The sequence below is a fragment of the Rousettus aegyptiacus genome, unplaced genomic scaffold (genome assembly GCF_014176215.1).
Source record: "Rousettus aegyptiacus isolate mRouAeg1 unplaced genomic scaffold, mRouAeg1.p scaffold_m13_p_2, whole genome shotgun sequence".
NCBI lineage: Eukaryota > Metazoa > Chordata > Mammalia > Chiroptera > Pteropodidae > Rousettus > Rousettus aegyptiacus.
The window spans coordinates 100,964,561-100,971,116 of NW_023416295.1; positions in this window are offsets into that span (position 1 = coordinate 100,964,561).

Consider the following 6,556-nt stretch of genomic DNA (forward strand, 5'->3'; position numbering starts at 1 on the left):
TAAGGGAAATGGTTAACAACACAGTGAATTTAAAGCAGGAAGTTCTCTCTACTGTGTCACTAAAAACATTGATTCTGATTTTGTCTTCTTCTGGATAAAAACTATATAAATGAATTAAAGCATTGAGACATATTGGTTCTTTCTTAAGATTGAGTCACTGAAGATTTAACTGTAAACACTGATTTGGGGTCTACAAATGGAAAAATGAGAAAGTCCCAATATCTCCATTTGAAAATCGGGACTGGGTCGTGCCTTTGTAGGAAGGACTATGATGTACTGGTGCTTTAAGGTTTGTGATAAATTATCATGCCCTAATAATAAAAAACAAAAAATATAGATGAATGGTGCACCATTAAATGAGCCAGAGGAACATTGATTTTTTTAGTTAAAATTTCTCCAACTGGTAATAGCTCTTTTCATAAATACTAGTGAAGTTAAAAGGTGATTTTACAAAGAACCATTTTTGGGTGCTTGTAATCTTTTAAGTTTTGGGTTCCTCCCCCCCCCCCACCTTTCTATAGCTGTAATTTTAGATTTTCTTTGGTTAGATTTTGTAACCCTTATAAATACTTACTTAACATTTTACTCAAAAGTAAAAGAAAATGTTCATTTTATTTAAAGTGAATTCTAAAATAACTTTATTACCATAATTAAAAATTTATATAAAAGAACAATAAAAGTTAATAGACATGCTCTAAGTATATGAAATATTTTAAAAATATTTAGCTAGTTATATTTATTCACTCACTCATGCATTTCATAGCTTTTGTTTCCTAATAAGATATAAGAAATTGAACAGAACACAAGCAGAGAAAAGTTGAAATTTAGGCAACATAAAATGGGTGAGGTTCCATGCATCTTTATCTCACTTTGATGACCCAAATATTCCACCTTTGCTTTGTAGTAAGTCCTCTTTCACATTTTGGTTGGTCCAAAGAGTATCACCTACATGTGCACCTTTTCCCTTAAAATGAACCTGTTTTTCTATAAAACAGTATATTCTATGTGTTAAAAATATTAGAGCCTGAGCTACCTCATCTATGAATCGTGCCTCAAATAAACTCCACTCTATTCATGCTGCCACTGCTTTATTCTAAGATTTGCTTAATTTTCATATAGATTTTTAAAGATTATCATATTTTTCCTAACTTCATCATCCACAATGTTACTGGAGTGAGTTTTCTAATATATAAACTTGGTCCTTTATTATTTACCTTCGATCCTGTGACTGACCTGGAAATTAATATAATAAAGATTTAATTTCAATAAGAATGATTTCCTTAAAATACAGGGCAAAGAAAAGACATTTACTATCACTATTTCTATTCAACAGTTTATTGGCAGAACTTGTCACAATGGAAAAAGACATGGAAAGCATTAAGAATTTAAAAAGAGAATAAAACTCAAAAATTTTACAGATTATATGACTGTTTAGATAGAAAATACAAAATATTCTACAGATACATTATTAGAAATTATGAAAGTACCATTTATTTACCTATTGAAGCTCAGATCTAATGACATTTTTTTAATACTGTGTCACACTGGGCATGGGACTCTGCAAACTACAGTCCTAGGTAACTTTCCCTGCAGAGGTTTGCCAGGGAAGATTCTAGAAGAAATTTGATGGCAGAAGAAAAAGAAAAAGAACTTCCAGTGTAGTTTTTAATTTTTTGGTGAACTTGACAACTGATTCTAAACTTTATGTTGAAAATCAATGAACCGAGAATAGCCAAGACACACCGAATGAAAAACGATGGAAGACTTTTCCAAAGATAAGACTGTATAAAGTGATAATAATTTAGATACTGTGGTACTGGCATAGAATAGAAAAAATGACCAATAGGATAGAATAGAAAATCTAGAACCATATTTACATTTAAATGGAAATTTGATGTATGATATACATCAAATCCTGAATAGAGATTTAATAGAAAATACTATAACAACAAAAAAGATGGTCAACTCATTCAAAATTAAAGAAATATAAATTAAAACCACAAAAAATCATTTTTTCTCTTCAACTGTCAAAAATTAAGTCTGACAGTTTAAAGAATTGGAAATGTAACCATTCTTATTGATTAATGTTATGAATGTAAACTGGCACAACTATGTAGGTAAATAATTTGGCATTATCTTGTAAAGTTGAAAGTTTATATATCCAATACTAGCAATTCCCTTTTCACAATATTTCTGAAACTTTACCATGCATCTGAATAAATCAGATTATTTTAGTAAATTGCAAATTTTCAGGCATGAGCCATGATTGCATGTTTTTAACAAGCTCTCTGTGATGACCATGCTGCCAGTTAGCTCACACTTGAGAACAAGATACACCCAACATAAACTTTATATATGTGCAAAAGGAAATGTTCACAGAATATCCATAACAGTTTTTAAAAAAAAAAAATAGCAAAAGACTGGCAATAACATAAATGTACATTATTAGAAAAATTAATACAAGATAGTTCCCCCCAAAATATAATTCATTAGATTGGATTAAACTAAGCAGAGTGAGACATCCCCAGATCTCTCCCCTTGAAAGAACAATAAACTAAACATCTAAAAGTCAATAAAACACACCCAAACTTCACACCAGCACATACGAGTGTGGGATCTGCGCATAAGAGCTACCACAGGTCAGAACCCCAGGTGTCAAGTGGTGGACCGGGAGAAACAAAGAAGCTGCCCCTTATAGCTGGAGCTTCCTGGAGGAAGAGGGAAAGGGAAGAAGGAGCGCGACTTCCCTGAACAGCAGCCCTGCCTGGGAGCGCTGTGAGCTCCACGCGGTGAGTGGCAGTATCCAGTCATCAGGGCAGAAGGCAGAGAAATGGGGACAGTAGAAAAGTGGGGATGGCAGAGAAACAACAATTGATTTTTACCAGATGTGGTTGCAAAACCAAGGCTGAGCAGCTACGTCATCCCCTAACCCAGAGGGCCTCTCCACCCATACCCTCTGACACTGATCACCACCAAGTCCCAGAGGAATCTGAGCAAATGTTATCAAAATTGTCACTAACACTGACAGGAACTGAGACTAAGGGTAGCGAGCATGATTAAACATTTATAAGGGAAAAAAAATTATTAACATTTTATATAAAGCAGAGCTCCAAGAGGCTTAGATGCCACCGACCAGAAACCAAAAGAAAAAATACCTCCTTTGCAACAGTCTAGGGACCATTATATAATAAAACTTTCTGGAAAAAGAAAAAAACAAAACAAAACAGAACACACTTCCATTAATCTCAGGTGGAGAAGTAGTCCATTAAACCCCATGAACAACCAAGATGACAAAGCATCTCAGAAAAAAAAGAGGAAAATCTCCAGAAACTAAGCTTACAGACATAGAAGTATGGGACTTAAATGTCAGAGAATTTAGGATGGTACTTCTGAAAAACTCAATGATATCTGAAATAAATTATATCAACAATTTCAAGAATTTAAAAATAACTAGATGAGCAAAATTAGTTCTTTAGCAAGGGGATTGAAACTCTCCAAAAGAAGTGAATAGATCTTCTGGAGATAAAGAACACACTGCAAGAGTTGAAAAATGAAATAACAAGCTTGGGAAATAGAGTCAACCAAATGGAGGAAAGGCTCAGTGATATCAAAGGCAGAAATCCAGAAATAAATCATAAGAAAAAGAGAAACCAAAGAATGAAAAATAATGAAAGAAAAATACAAAAATTAGCTGATAGCATCAGAAGAGGAAACATAAGAATAATGGAAATTCTCAAAGGAGAGGAAAAGGAGCAGGGATTAGAAAGTATTTTCAGACAAATAGTTGATGAGAATTTCCCAAAGCTAAGGAAAGAGTTAGAGCTTAGAATTCAAGAAGTCGTCAACAGAACACCCAATTATTTCAACTCAAAAAGCCCTTCTCCAAGACACATTATATTAAAATTATCAAAAATCAATGATGAAGACAGAATTTTCAGGGCAGCCAGGGAAAAGAAGACAGTAACCTATAAAGGAAAATCCATTAGATTATCATCAGGTTTAGCAGCACAAATCTTACAAGCAAGAAAGGAATGGAATCAAATATTCAAACTATTAAATGAAGGAAGCTACCAGACTAGAATAATGTATCCAGTTAATCTCTTCTTTTGTTGTGAAGGAGAAATAAAGACCTTTCCAGACATACAAAAACTGAGGGAATTCTCCATTACGAGGCCTGCGCTACAGGAAATACCGAAAGGGGTCAGCTCACCTTAAACAGTGACACAAAAAAAATACATAATTAGAATTAAGGTGACTAGAATGCTGATAAAAACAGAGGAGTGCAACCCTTACTAGGAACAGGGCATTATAAGCTCAAAATAAGAAGAGATTTGTTATAGCAAGATAGTAATGAACATTCAGCATACAATAGGGACAACCTAAGACAATAAAGACTGAAAAAGGGAGGATTCGAAGATCCATATTCGCAAAGGGGAATGGAGATAAGGCAGGTGCAGAAGAAAAGGGACAACTGTTTATATAGATAACCATCCTTTACATATTTATAGTGGTAACCACACGCCAACGATTCAGAACCAAAGTATATAACATAGAACAAGAAGAACTAGAGGGAAACCCCACAAAAGCCAATCAAAATAAAGAAAACAGAAACACAAGCAATGGAAACACCGAGCAACCAAAAAGCAAAAGATAAAATGGCCGTAAGAAGACCTCATATTTCAATAATCACCCTAAATGTAAATGAACTGAAATCACTAATAAAAAGGCACAGAGTTGCAGATTGGATCAAAAAACAAAACCCAAACATATGCTGCCTCCAACAGACACATCTCAGCTCCAAAGATAAATATAGACTCAAAGTGAAAGGGTGGAAAATGATATTTCAAGCAAGTGGCTTTCAGAGAAAAGTGGGAGTAACGGTACTAATATTGGATGGAATAGACTTCAAAATAAAAAAGGTAAAAAAGATACTGAGGTACACACCATAATGATAAAGAGAATCATGCACCAAGAAGACATGACACTTATTAATATTTATATTCCCAATCAGGGATCCCCAAAATATATAAAGCAATTAGTAACAGAACTCAAGGAAGAAACAGACCAAACACTATCATAGTAGGGGGCCTAAATACCCCACTGTCAGATATGGATCATAAGAATCATATGATCATACCAATAGATGCAGAAAAAGCCTTCGACAAGATACAGCACCCATTTATGATCAAAACACTTAACAAAATTTGCATAGAAGGAAAGTACCTTTACATAATAAAGGCCATCTATGACAAATCCTCAGCCAACGCTATACTTAATGGTGAAAAAATAAAAAAACTGCCTTCTAAGATCAGGAACAATGCAAGGCTGTCCATTAGAGCCACTGTTTTGGACATCCTAGCGAGTGAAATCAGGCAAGAGAAAGATATAAAAGGCATTCAAATAGGAAATGAATAAGTCAAACTGTCATTATTTGTAGATGACATGATACTTTACATAGAAAACCCTAAAGACTCCACAAGAACACTACTAGAAACAATAATAAAATACAATTAAGTTTCTGGATACAAAATCTATAATGTTTCTATACTCTAATAACGAAGTGTCAGAAAAAGAAGTGGAAAAATAATTCCTTTAACATTTACAACAAAAAGAATAAAATATCTAGGAATAAATTTAACAAAATATGTGAAAGACCTATATAATGAAAATGATAAGACCTTGTCAAAAGAAATTGAAAAAGATACAAAGAAATGAAAATATATTCTGTGTTCATGGATTGGAAGAATCAACATAATTAAAATGACCATATTCTAAAGCATCATACATATTTGATGCAATCTATCAAAATCCCATCACCATTTTTTAAAGAAACAGAACAAAATCATCAGATTTCTATGGAAGCACGAAAGACCCCAAATGGCAAAAGCCATACTGAGAAAACAAATCGAAGCTGGAGGCATTACTCTGCCCACCTTCAAATTATACTATAAAGCGACATTAATCAAAACGGCATGGTATTGGCAACAAAACAGACACACGGACCAATGGAACAGAATCTAGAGTTTAGAAGTAAACTCCTATTTACATGGGCAAATAATTTTCAACAACAACGACAAAAAAAAACAAAAACATACAGTAGAGAAAGGAAAGTCTCTTCAATAAATGGTGCTGGGAAACTGGAAAGCCATCTGCAAAAGAATAAAGCTAGAATATTTTCTATCACCGCACACCAAAATTAACTCAAAATGGATTAAGGACCTGAATATAAGACCTGAAACATTAAAAAGCATAGAAGAAAACAGGAACTAAACTCAAGGGACTTGTATTTAAAGAGGATTTTATGAATTTGACCTGAAAGTAAAGGGAAGTAAAAGCAAAAATAAATGAATGGGACTACATCAGACTAAAAATCTGCTTGGCAAAAGAAATCATCAACAAGGTGAAGAGACGACCATCCGAAAGGGAAAATATATTTGCAAGCAATGCCTCCAGTAAGGCCTAATAACCAAAATATACAAAGAACTCATGCAACTCAATAACAATAAAAAAAAACAAATGATCCAAAAAAATGGGTAGAGGACCTGAACAGACATTT